Raw genomic sequence first — 13053 nt, forward strand, 5'->3', positions numbered from 1 at the left:
GTTAGGAGTGTAGACTGCTTTGCGGAAGGCCGCTGTCTACGGCTTCCATGGCTTGTGGGATGTGACCAACGTTGATTGCCTTGCTCCTCTTGCTGTGCTCCTTTGACTCCGCTATCAGATGGGGGAGCTCTGTGCAAAATGGGCCAGTGAGAACTACAGACGACAAGGCTGAGATGCGTCCAACGAGCGTGAACACCGTCCAGCCACAGGCGTAGAAAATGTAAACATTCTACTCTTGCGTTTCCCCCAGTTTCTTACGTAGGCTGGCGATCAAGGAAGCCACCTCAAGCTTATAACCCTTGCATTGGAACTCTGAGTGATCCGGTTTGTGCTGAAACAAAGCTTAGTAGATGCAGCTCCTGCTTCGTTAGCTTGATGGCTAGCAGTTTAGCGTCCCTGTCAAGCAGGCTTCAACCTGAGAATGAACCACAGGAAAAGCGTCCCCGATGACGTATTTTTTCCCATACCCCTGTTTCGAGACAGGTGCATGATAATGGGTTAATTCTAAATCAAAATAAATGTCACACACATACTATTTAGTGTTTGTAAAGACAAGATTAAATCAAGAATATTCTGATGGATGACAATATTAGCCTGCCACTGAAATATATAGTATCACTTGTGAATGATGCCCAGCTTAAGGCAAGAAACAATTCCTTTTCGAATCATACTCTCACCTCGTGTAGCCAAGCCTATAGGCCTATACAATGCATTCGTAAAGTATTCAGATCCCTTAACTTTTTCCACATTTTGTTACATTAGCCTTATTCAAAAATGTATGAAATTAAACATGTTTCTCATCAATCTACACACAATACCTCAATGACAAAGCAAAAACAGTTATAGCTTTTTTTATTTTAGCAAATCTGTAAAAACAGATACCTTATTTATATAAATATTCAGACCCTTTGCTATGAGACTCGAAATTGAGCTCAGGTGCATCCTGTTTCCATTGATCATCCTTGAGATGTTTCTACAACTTGATTAGAGTCCATCTGTTGTAAATTCAATTGATTGGACATGACTTGGAAAGGCACAAACCTGTCTATATAAGGTCCCACAGTTCACAGTGCATGTCAGAGCAAAAACTAAGCCATGAGGTCGAAGGAATTGTCCGTAGAGATCCGAGACAGGTTTGTGTCGAGGCACAGATCTGGGGAAGGGTACCAACACATTTATTTAGCATTGAAGGTCCAAGAACACAGTGGCCCCATCATTCTTTAAATGGAAGAAGTTTGGAACCACCAAGATTCTTCCTAGAGCTGGCCGCCCGGCCAAACTGAGCAATCGGGGGAGAATGGCCTTGGTCTCACTAAAGTCTGAGATTTCCGAGTTTCCAGTCCACAATCAAAAGCTACGGTAGATATAACGTGATTTGATGTCATTTTATCAGTGGCCAATGACCTTGAGCCTTCTTGGATGGGCACTTCTAATGTAACTCTATGGCAGCACCCAAGGGGCTTGAATTTTCGAGCTCTCCCTGTAGATTTTGCAGTGAGGTAGTGTCCTCATGAGTAACAGAACGCTGAGCCAATCACAGCGCAACTAGAGAACATTACCAACCCCTACGCTCCGTATTTTCTGCTGGCTGCCCCACCACCATAGAAAGCACTGAGCGAGGCTGAAACGCCAGTATTTTGGAGCTGCCTTACTCAAGAAAGCAAAAAAGAGACAGTGTGTATGCTTCTTTATTAACACAATGATTTTAATGTATTTGTTACATTGTTTGCAAACTTGTGACATGTATTAATGCCAAAATAACATGCAAAACATGCAAAATATGTAAATAATTTAATAATAATAACCAGTCCTGATGGGTCACCAACACAGAATAACCTCATGTGCGCACGCCCTCAAATTGTTTGGGGAAAGTATCCTTTCAATTTTTACTTAGTTTTGTTAAATTGTATTCTATATACTATAATGCCACGGAATTCTAACAATCTTGTCTGCTAAATTAACTAGCGTAGCCCACAGCCATATGGCATAGGCAGATCAGTACCATCAAACGACCACCCCTCATCACTGTCAAACGCTCCCTAAAACACTTCTGTGAGCAGGCCTTTCTAATCGACCTGGCCCGGGTATCCTGGAAGGACATTGACCTCATCCCGTCAGTTGAGGATGCCTGGTCTTTCTTTAAAAGTAACTTCCTCACCATTTTAGATAAGCATGCTCCGTTCAAAAAATGCAGAACTAAGAACAGATATAGCCCCTGGTTCACTCCAGACCTGACTGCCCTCGACCAGCACAAAAACATCCTGTGGCGGACTGCACTAACATCGAATAGTCCCCGCGATATGCAACTGTTCAGGGAAGTCAGGAACCAATACACACAGTCAGTCAGGAAAGCTAAAGCCAACTTCTTCAGGCAGAAGTTTGCATCCTGTAGCTCCAACTCCAAAAAGTTCTGGGACACTGAAGTCCATGGAGAACAAGAGCACCTCCTCCCAGCTGCCCACTGCACTGAGGCTAGGTAACACGGTCACCACCGATAAATCCATGATTATCGAAAACTTCAACAAGCATTTCTCAACGGCTGGCCATGCCTTCCGCCTGGCTACTCCAACCTCGGCCAACAGCTCCCCCCCCCCCCGCAGCTACTCGCCCAAGCCTCTCCAGGTTCTCCTTTACCCAAATCCAGATAGCAGATGTTCTGAAAGAGCTGCAAAACCTGGACCCGTACAAATCAGCTGGGCTTGACAATCTGGACCCTCTATTCCTGAAACTATCCGCCGCCATTGTCGCAACCCCTATTACCAGCCTGTTCAACCTCTCTTTCATATCGTCTGAGATCCCCAAGGATTGGAAAGCTGCCGCAGTCATCCCCCTCTTCAAAGGGGGCGACACCCTGGACCCAAACTGTTACAGACCTATATCCATCCTGCCCTGCCTATCTAAGGTCTTCGAAAGCCAAGTCGACAAACAGGTCACTGACCATCTTGAATCCCACCGTACCTTCTCCGCTGTGCAATCTGGTTTCCGAGCCGGTCACGGGTGTACCTCAGCCACGCTCAAGGTACTAAACGATATCATAACCGCCATCGATAAAAGACAGTACTGTGCAGCCGTCTTCATAGACCTTGCCAAGGCTTTCGACTCTGTCAATCACCGTATTCTTATCGGCAGACTCAGTAGCCTCGGTTTTTCGGATGACTGCCTTGCCTGGTTCACCAATTACTTTGCAGACAGAGTTCAGTGTGTCAAATCGGAGGGCATGCTGTCCGGTCCTCTGGCAGTCTCTATGGGGGTGCCACAGGGTTCAATTCTCGGGCCGACTCTTTTCTCTGTATATATCAATGATGTTTCTCATGCTGCGGGCGATTCCCTGATCCACCTCTACGCAGACGACACCATTCTATATACTTCCGGCCCGTCCTTGGACACTGTGCTATCTAACCTCCAAACGAGCTTCAATGCCATACAGCACTCCTTCCGTGGCCTCCAACTGCTCTTAAACGCTAGTAAAACCAAATGCATGCTTTTCAACCGTTCGCTGCCTGCACCCGCACGCCTGACCAGCATCACCACCCTGGATGGTTCCGACCTTGAATATGTGGACATCTATAAGTACCTAGGTGTCTGGCTAGACTCTAAACTCTCCTTCCAGACTCATATCAAACATCTCCAATCGAAAATCAAATCAAGAGTCGGCTTTCTATTCCGCAACAAAGCCTCCTTCACTCACGCCGCCAAACTTACCCTAGTAAAACTGACTATCCTACCGATCCTCGACTTCGGCGATGTCATCTACAAAATTGCTTCCAACACTCTACTCAGCAAACTGGATGCAGTTTATCACAGTGCCATCCGTTTTGTCACTAAAGCACCTTATACCACCCACCACTGCGACTTGTATGCTCTAGTCGGCTGGCCCTCGCTACATATTCGTCGCCAGACCCACTGGCTCCAGGTCATCTACAAGTCCATGCTAGGTAAAGCTCCGCCTTATCTCAGTTCACTGGTTACGATGGCAACACCCATCCGTAGCACGCGCTCCAGCAGGTGTATCTCACTGATCATCCCTAAAGCCAACACCTCATTTGGCCGCCTTTCGTTCCAGTTCTCTGCTGCCTGTGACTGGAACGAATTGCAAAAATCGCTGAAGTTGGAGACTTTTATCTCCCTCACCAACTTCAAACATCTGCTATCTGAGCAGCTAACCGATCGCTGCAGCTGTACATAGTCTATTGGTAAATAGCCCACCCATTTTCACCTACCTCATCCCCATACTGTTTTTATTTATTTATTTTTCTGCTCTTTTGCACACCAATATCTCTACCTGTACATAACCATCTGATCATTTATCACTCCAGTGTTAATCTGCATAATTGTAATTATTTCCCTACCTTCTCATGCCTTTTGCACACAATGTATATATAGACTCCCCTTTTTTCTACTGTGTTATTGACTTGTCAATTGTTTACTCCATGTGTAACTCTGTGTTGTCTGTTCACACTGCTATGCCTTATCTTGGCCAGGTCGCAGTTGCAAATGAGAACTTGTTCTCAACTAGCCTACCTGGTTAAATAAAGGTGAAATAAAAAAATAATAAAAAAAACCTTAAGGGAACATTTTGACATTTGCCATATGGTTAGTGAGAAAGTCCACATTGCAAATGGACGGTCCCTTACTAGACGTCCGACAACGTTTCTAAAATTCGTGGACGGCGGCAGGCCGTGCAGCAGGGCCAGATCTTCCAGGAAGTCATCAAACTAAGTCTCTCGGACATTCGGTTTCCGGTTTATATAAAATTCTAATTTTGGTCATTTTTTCCGTTGTCCCGGTAAATCCCACAAGAGGGCGAATGGAATCATATTACAAATGTACAAAACATCACCAATCACGACATGACCTTATCTCGTAAACGGAAAAGACTTCGAAGACAATTTGGTGAGCATAGGTTTGGCATAATGGGCAGTTGGCCCCGAACAAGATGGCGTCCAGGCCTCAACGTTTTTTGAGTTATGGCAATTTTTCTGGGATTAAAGGTCAAAAATGAAAATAGAGCAATTTTTCCGCTTCACGTCAAAGTTAATGAACCTTCGGTGTCAATAAAAAAAAAAAAAGAACCAGCCATTTATCTATCGTAATTTAACGTATAGACTTAACTCAGGATTCTGTAAAAGCATAATGCAATGAGGATATGTTTACTTTTAGCTTCTTGTGCACCTGGAAGTGCCATAATTGGTGTCACAGGGGCTGTTTCGAAAGGTTAACGTCAGATCATTCCAAAACTTCATGTGTGAGATTAGGCAACACTCATGAACTGTAAATCAGTCATGTCTCCCATAAAATATCCAAGAAAAACTCACACGCAGCTTGGACAGAGGGACACAGTGTGGTGCGTAGAGACAGACAGAGCCTGCAATAGTTAACTTTGTTCGAACTATGAAAGAACCGTCAGATTTAGAGTTCTGAAACTTTAGAAACCTGTTCAAGAGCTCAGGTCGATAGTGCGTGGTGAGTTATGTGGCTCTAGAAGGTTCTCGGACCGAGAAACAGCCTCGTACATTTGCAATGACTTCAATTCATTTTGACCATTACAAAAATAACGACATTTAGAAAAGTCCCAGAGTCGCAAGACTAGGTCCATTGAAACCGGCTCGGCCCATAGACGGACCCCAACGTTTCTGTCCGATAGCTCATTCAAGGACCCCGTAGCAAGGCATGGAAAAAAGTGGATTTTCAGCACCAATTAAGGTCTTGCTCGGGCACCGAATTACCTATTGAGCCGAAACTTGGGATTCAGGGTCACCTCAGCTTGGCCTACATATAATGTCAGAACTGGACCCGCAGCTAGAACGTAACTTAGTGTTTTATGTTTCTATTATGGTTTGAACAGAAGGCGCTGTGAATTTTGAGCCAGCTCCGAAATATGTGATAGTTGGCATCTAAACGAGTTGGAAAAAGCGGGTGTGGTGTCAGTTTGTATCAGTTTGGTGTCAAAATTATATCTAATTGACTGATGAACGGTGACTTGCTGGCTGACTTTTCTCCATTTGCAATATGTTTAAACAGTGAGGTACCATCACCAAAATGACATTCTGAAATCAACACCAACGAGAGATGGAGAGAAACCACTATCACTGCCCGGCCATCCCGAGTTCATCAGGCCAGTCAATTTTGCATTTCTGCAGGATTTTTGAGCATGACATTCGTGATGGTAAATGACCATTGAAACATACTGCAAATGCACAGCAGTACACCTGGTGATTTGAACGGGTTACCAGGAGCACATTTTTAAAATGGTTTTTAATGCCATTATGGGGTAGCAAGTGGTCCACGGTTGGGAAGGGAGCACCCCCCACCCGTGCCCATCCAAAGGCAGTATAAATGCCTTTTGGACATGGTTCACTGACTTTTGAGTTTGTAAACCGACTTCCATTGATCGTACATGGCAAATGGACATAACATCCTGATTTGGCACTTTCAAATCTTTCATATTGCATTTGGACATGATGTGAATTTTTTTTTCAAAAACCTATTTTCGACTTGACTTCCTATGAAATCATATTGCAAATGGACAAAACATATAAGTAAAAAAAACAATGTTTCAAATGATTATAAAATGACTAAAGTATGTTGATACAGTTCTTATACATGTGTAATTGACACAAATTGAAAGAATTTCGGAAAAAAACCCAGAAAGCACTTTTTTAAGGGGGTAATAAGTTTTTTTCAAATATTTTGCTATTTTTGACTTTTGACGTCCCATGAAATCATAGTGCAAATGGACAAAACATATGCCTTATATACAAGTTAAAAAATAATAATAGTAATGATAATAACATTTGACAAAGTATATTCATACAGTTCTTACACGTGTAATTGACAAAAAAAATGGAAAGATTTTGAAAAACGGTCCAGAAAGCACTTTAAGGGGGTGATACGTTTTTTATTTATTTTATTGTACTCTTGGGTCTTGACTTGTCTTACATTTGCAATATGAAAAATCACAGTGGAGCGCACTCGCCATCTGTTGGATTTTTGGAGTGTTACACTTGGCATTTGCAATCAACTTTGAATGAAACAACGCCGATTATAGTGGTATTGGACACCGTGTATATGATTTGTCAATGACTTCCCATTCATTTTTGTTCATTTCAGGGGGGTGTTCCCTTACCAACATAAGGACAACTCTGAGTATTCTTCATTTGTTTCTCAGACCTGTCTAAAATAAACAATGGATTTACTTTGAAGGTGTAGGTTATATGACATGGATATATTATACTTTTAACCTTTCTGGGACCGGGGGCAGTATTGAGTAGTTTGGATGAATAAGGTGCCCTATGTAAACTGCCTGTTACTCAGGCCCAGAATATAGAATATGCACGGTAGTATTGGATAGAAAACACTATCCAATACTACCATGTTTCCAAAACTGTTAAAATAATGTCTGTTTATAACAGAACTGATATGGCAGGTGAAAACCTGAGGAAATAGCATTTCCTGGATGGATTTATTTTGAAATGGCTGTTTTTCCATTGAAAGCCTTTCCACCATACAAATACTTATGACCCACTTCACGATCCCTATGGCTTCCACTACATGTGGCCAGTATTTAGGCATTGTTTCAGGCTTTTACTCTGGAAAATGAGGGAGAAACAACATTTTCAATGAGAGGACAGTGGACATTTCCAGAGATGTTTCCTGCACATGACCGGGAGCACGCCTCTCTTGTTTTTCCTTTTCTATTGACGGAGATATTGTCCGGTTGAAATATGATCGATTATTTATGACAGAAACAACCGGAGGATTGATTATAAACATTGTTTGACATGTTTCTACTAACTTAAGGTACTTTTTTGATTTTTCGTTTGCCTGTGATCGCGCTTTATGCCAATGGATTACTGAACAAAACGCACCAACAAAACCGAGGTTTTTGGACATAAAGAGGGACTTTATCGAACAAAACAAAACATTTATTGTGTAACATGGAGTCTTGTGAGTGCAACCATATGAAGATCAAAGATAAGTGATCAATTGTATTGCCATTTCTGACTTTTGTTACTCCTCTACTTTGCTGGTTACTGTTTAATGTTTTGTGTGTTGGGTGCTGTCCTCAGATAATCGCATAGTATGCTTTCACCGTAAAGTATTTTTGAAATCTGCGGAACACCTATCCCTAATAGGTTTTAACAACAGGATGTTCCAATGGTCTGCATCAGTGGCTTGTATCCTATGTTTGGAAGCCAGGAGATGCTAAAGGTGTTTATGTTAATTAATGGTAAATGACAATCACGGCTGACAACATTTTGTGACCGGCACAGCCCTAGTCTTGGTTGGATAAATCTTTGAAGATATTCCAATCATTATTCTGGAAACAATCCTTCAGCACTAATCGCAGCCAGAGATGGTGTGTGTGTCTGTTTGTGCATGTTGGTGTGTTTTATTTTGGCAATGTCAAATAGAGGAGACAGAAATCACAAGACAGTGAAATTAGTTCAGAACACAGCACACACAAGGTGTCCTCAGATTACATGGTTTGCTAATTTTATCTATTTTACAAGTTGATTAGGAACACATTGTTTAAAAACAATCTACTTATAAAAAGTCAATGTAGCTTAAATATTCAAGTTAGCTGGACTTCAAATTGGGAAATTGTTGACCTAACATGGAATACTCCACTAACGCAATGATCTTTGCTCAATGCGAGTTGATTTTGAAAAACAATGGAGTGAACAGGGAAATATTTAAATCAGCCTTTGCAACACAAATAGCTGAGTTGATCACAAGAGTGTTTAGTTTGCTGAGCTCTGCAACTTAAAATACTGTGTTGGCTTAAATACATGAATATTTTACCCAGTGTGCCTTTCAGCAAGTTGTATTTTACTTTAATTTATAGCCATTTTACTTGACAGGGACCAGTTTAGAACCAATACATTTATTTCATGAAGGAAATAGGATGCATCAGATATATAAAAAAATGTGGGTGGATTTGTTCTAAGATTATTTTACATATCGGGTCTGGTTAGTCTGAACAGATTTGAAAGAACAATGTCTGGTCCATTAATTGGATCAGGACTCAAACTGGAAAGGAGCCACATTGGACTAGGGCTTTGGCGGTCATGATATTTTGTCAGTCGGTGATTGTCATTCAAATAGCTGCCGTTCTCAAGATAATTGACCGTTAATTAACAAACACGTTAAGCATCTCGACCTTCCATGCATAGTCTACAAGCCACTGATGCGGATCTTTGGAACATCTACATTCTTAATATATTTAATATAGCCTATGTCATCACAATAAATACATTTAAATTCATTTTAGGTAGGTCTAAAGAAACATTATGATTAAAAAAATTAAAAAAATTAATATCCTATTTCAGAAGAACAGAATAGCATATTCTGAGTCGTCCTTATGTTAGGCCCTGATCTGTCTATGCCAAATGGCTGTGAGTCACAGAGGGCAAGATTTGCTTCTAATTTCCATGGCATTATTTTATAGTAGGAACAATACAATTGAACATAGCTGAATAAAATAGAAAGGATATTTTTTGAGCGAGTGCGAACATATGGCTATTCTGTGAGCGGTTAAAAAAGAAACGGATACTCCGATATTCTTAATTCAGAGTTATTTACAGTGCCTTGCGAAAGTATTCGGCCCCCTTGAACTTTGCAACCTTTTGCCACATTTCAGGCTTCAAACATAAAGATATAAAACTGTATTTTTTTGTGAAGAATCAACAACAAGTGGGACACAATCATGAAGTGGAACGACATTTATTGGATATTTCAAACTTTTTAACATATCAAAAACTGAAAAATTGGGCGTGCAAAATTATTCAGCCCCTTTACTTTCAGTGCAGCAAACTCTCTCCGGAAGTTCAGTAAGGATCTCTGAATGATCCAATGTTGACCTAAATGACTAATGATAAATACAATCCACCTGTGTGTAATCAAGTCTCCGTATAAATGCACCTGCACTGTGATAGTCTCAGAGGTCCATTAAAAGCGCAGAGAGCATCATGAACAACAAGGAACACACCAGGCAGGTGCGAGATACTGTTGTGAAGAAGTTTAAAGCCGGATTTGGATACAAAAAGATTTCCCAAGCTTTAAACATCCCAAGGAGCAATGTGCAAGCGATAATATTGAAATGGAAGGAGTATCAGACCACTGCAAATCTACCAAGACCTGGCCGTCCCTCTAAACGTTCAGCTCATACAAGGAGAAGACTGATCAGAGATGCAGCCAAGAGGCCCATGATCACTCTGGATGAACGGCAGAGATCTACAGCTGAGGTGGGAGACTCTGTCCATAGGACAACAATCAGTCGTATATTGCACAAATCTGGCCTTTATGGAAGAGTGGCAAGAAGAAAGACATTTCTTAAAGATATCCATAAAAAGTGTTGTTTAAAGTTTGCCACAAGCCACCTGGGAGACACACCAAACATGTGGAAGAAGGTGCTCTGGTCAGATGAAACCAAAATTGAACTTTTTGGCAACAATGCAAAATGTTATGTTTGGCGTAAAAGCAACACAGCTGAACACACCATCCCCACTGTCAAACATGGTGGTGGCAGCATCATGGTTTGGGCCTGCTTTTCTTCAGCAGGGACAGGGAAGATGGTTAAAATTGATGGGAAGATGAATGGAGCCCAATACAGGACCATTCTGGAAGAAAACCTGATGGAGTCTGCAAAAGACCTGAGACTGGGACGGAGATTTCTTCCAACAAGACAATGATCCAAAACATAAAGCAAAATCTACAATGGAATGGTTCAAAAATAAACATATCCAGGTGTTAGAATGGCCAAGTCAAAGTCCAGACCTGAATCCAATCGAGAATCTGTGGAAAGAACTGAAAACTGCTGTTCACAAATGCTCTCCATCCAACCTCACTGAGCTCGAGCTGTTTTGCAAGGAGGAATGGGAAAAAATGTCAGTCTCTCGATGTGCAAAACTGATAGAGACATTCCCCAAGCGACTTACAGCTGTAATCGCAGCAAAAGGTGGCGCTACAAAGTATTAACTTAAGGGGGCTGAATAATTTTGCACGCCCAATTTTTCAGTTTTTGATTTGTTAAAGTTTGAAATATCCAATAAATGTCGTTCCACTTCATGATTGTGTCCCACTTGTTGTTGATTCTTCACAAAAAAATAGTTTTATATCTTTGTTTGAAGCCTGAAATGTGGCAAAAGGTCGCAAAGTTCAAGGGGGCCGAATACTTTCGCAAGGCACTGTATGCAACTTTAGCTGTGATACAAGTGTTAGGCAAAATATTCTGATTTCTAATACACTCTAAGGCTGAATGATGCAAAAACGCAAAAGGAATGATGCAAAAAGTTGTATGAAAGAAGCGCTCTGCTCTGTTTCTTGAGCAAGCTGCCCACACCATCTGTCGCTCATTCACAATTTAACAAGAACTTAATATGCTTACACAGTATTCTCAGTTTAATCTGGACTTCACATACTTATATATAAATAAAATGTGTGGACATTTTTTACTTAGAATGGCATACACAAATTAAGAAATCCATAACCTGCACTCCAATAGAGTGGATGGAGCAGTTACTTTTTAATATGCCTTTTCAAAGAATTGAGCAATAAATACAGCAGCATGAGAATGCTGGGAACCTGCTTTTATTATGTAGTGGCCAGTCAGAGGATCAACTGCTTCTTTAAAAAAATAACCTGCTTGTGGATTGTGTGTAGCCCAATAACAAGAGCCTACAGACAGGAACACACAGCAAATCTGTCAGTGAATAGCATGCAGACAAATCAGTTTATAATACAGTTCAGCCAACTCCAGATCTCTTGGCGTAATGGTTAAGGTTGTTGACAGTCGCTGGACTGTGATATGGATGGAGCGGCAGGGTAGCCTGGTGGTTAGAGCGTTGGACTAGTAACCAAAAGGTTGCAAGGTCAAATCCCCTGACAAGGTACAAATCTGTCATTCTGCCCCTGAACAGGCAGTTAACCCACTGTTCCTAGGCCGTCATTGAAAATAAGAAATTGTTCTTAAAGGTTAAAAAAGGTGTTCAATAGTTAAGGTGATGATATCCTTACATTGTTAAAACTTCTTAAGGCTAGTTGTCACTATTGTCACGTCCGGATGAAAAGTGTGCCCAAAGTAAACTGCCTGCTGCTGAGGCCCAGAAGCTACGATGTGCATATAATTGGTAGATTTGGATAGAAAACTGTCTAAAATTGTCTGAGTATAAAATAACTTTTTTGGCAGGCGAAACCCCGAGGACAAACCATCCAGGAATTTTTTTATTTTAGGTCACTCCCTTTTCAATGGGTTTTCTATGTGGATCCTATCGCTTCCACTAGATGTCAAGTCTTTGGAAATTGGTTGATGTTTTTCCTTTGAGAAATGAAGAAGTAGGGCTGTTCAGAACGAGGGTCGAGTCTAGTGTACTGTTGTGTTTGGGGCGCGCGACTTGAAAGCTCGCTCCACCTTGTTTAAATCCGGTATTGAACACAGTTTATCACGTCTTAAATTTGATTGATTATTTATGTTTAAAAATACCTAAAATTGGATTAGGAAAGTTGTTCGAAATGTTTGGATCAAGTTTACAGGTAACTATATAGATACTTTGTAGTCATGTTGAGCGAGTTGGAACCGGTGTTTTTCTGGATCAAACGTGCCAAATAAATGGAGATATAACAACAGAATTTATCGAACAAAAGGACCGTTTGTGATGTTTAATGGACATATTGGAGTGCCAACAGAAGATCTTCAAAGGTAAGGCATGAATTATATCGTTATTTCTGATTTTTAAGTCGCGCCTGGCGGGTTGAAATGTGATTTTCATGGGTTTGTTTAATGGGTGCTGTCCTCAAATAATAGCATGGTTTGTTTTCGCCGTAAATCCTTTTTGAAACCTGACACTGTGGCTGGATTAACAAGAAGTTCATCTTTAAACCGATGTATGATTCATGAATTATTATGAGTTTTTCTGTTTTTGAATTTGGCGCGCTGCTATTTCACTGGGTGTTGTCAAATCAATCCAGTTAACGGGATTGGCGCACGAAGAGATCATTAAGAAGTTAATTTTAGAGGACTTCAATACAAAAGTTAAGTCAACTTAAAAAAAT

General features: G+C 41.1%; 1 protein-coding gene across 1 annotated transcript in view; it reads right to left on the reverse strand.

Annotated features, from left to right (window-relative positions):
- The window catches only part of LOC110501618 (membrane-associated guanylate kinase, WW and PDZ domain-containing protein 2), a 292550-nt gene that overhangs the window by 112725 nt on the left and 166772 nt on the right, over positions 1 to 13053 (reverse strand).

The sequence above is a fragment of the Oncorhynchus mykiss genome, chromosome 2 (genome assembly GCF_057628025.1).
Source record: "Oncorhynchus mykiss isolate SJ-2025 chromosome 2, ASM5762802v1, whole genome shotgun sequence".
Classification (NCBI taxonomy): domain Eukaryota; kingdom Metazoa; phylum Chordata; class Actinopteri; order Salmoniformes; family Salmonidae; genus Oncorhynchus; species Oncorhynchus mykiss.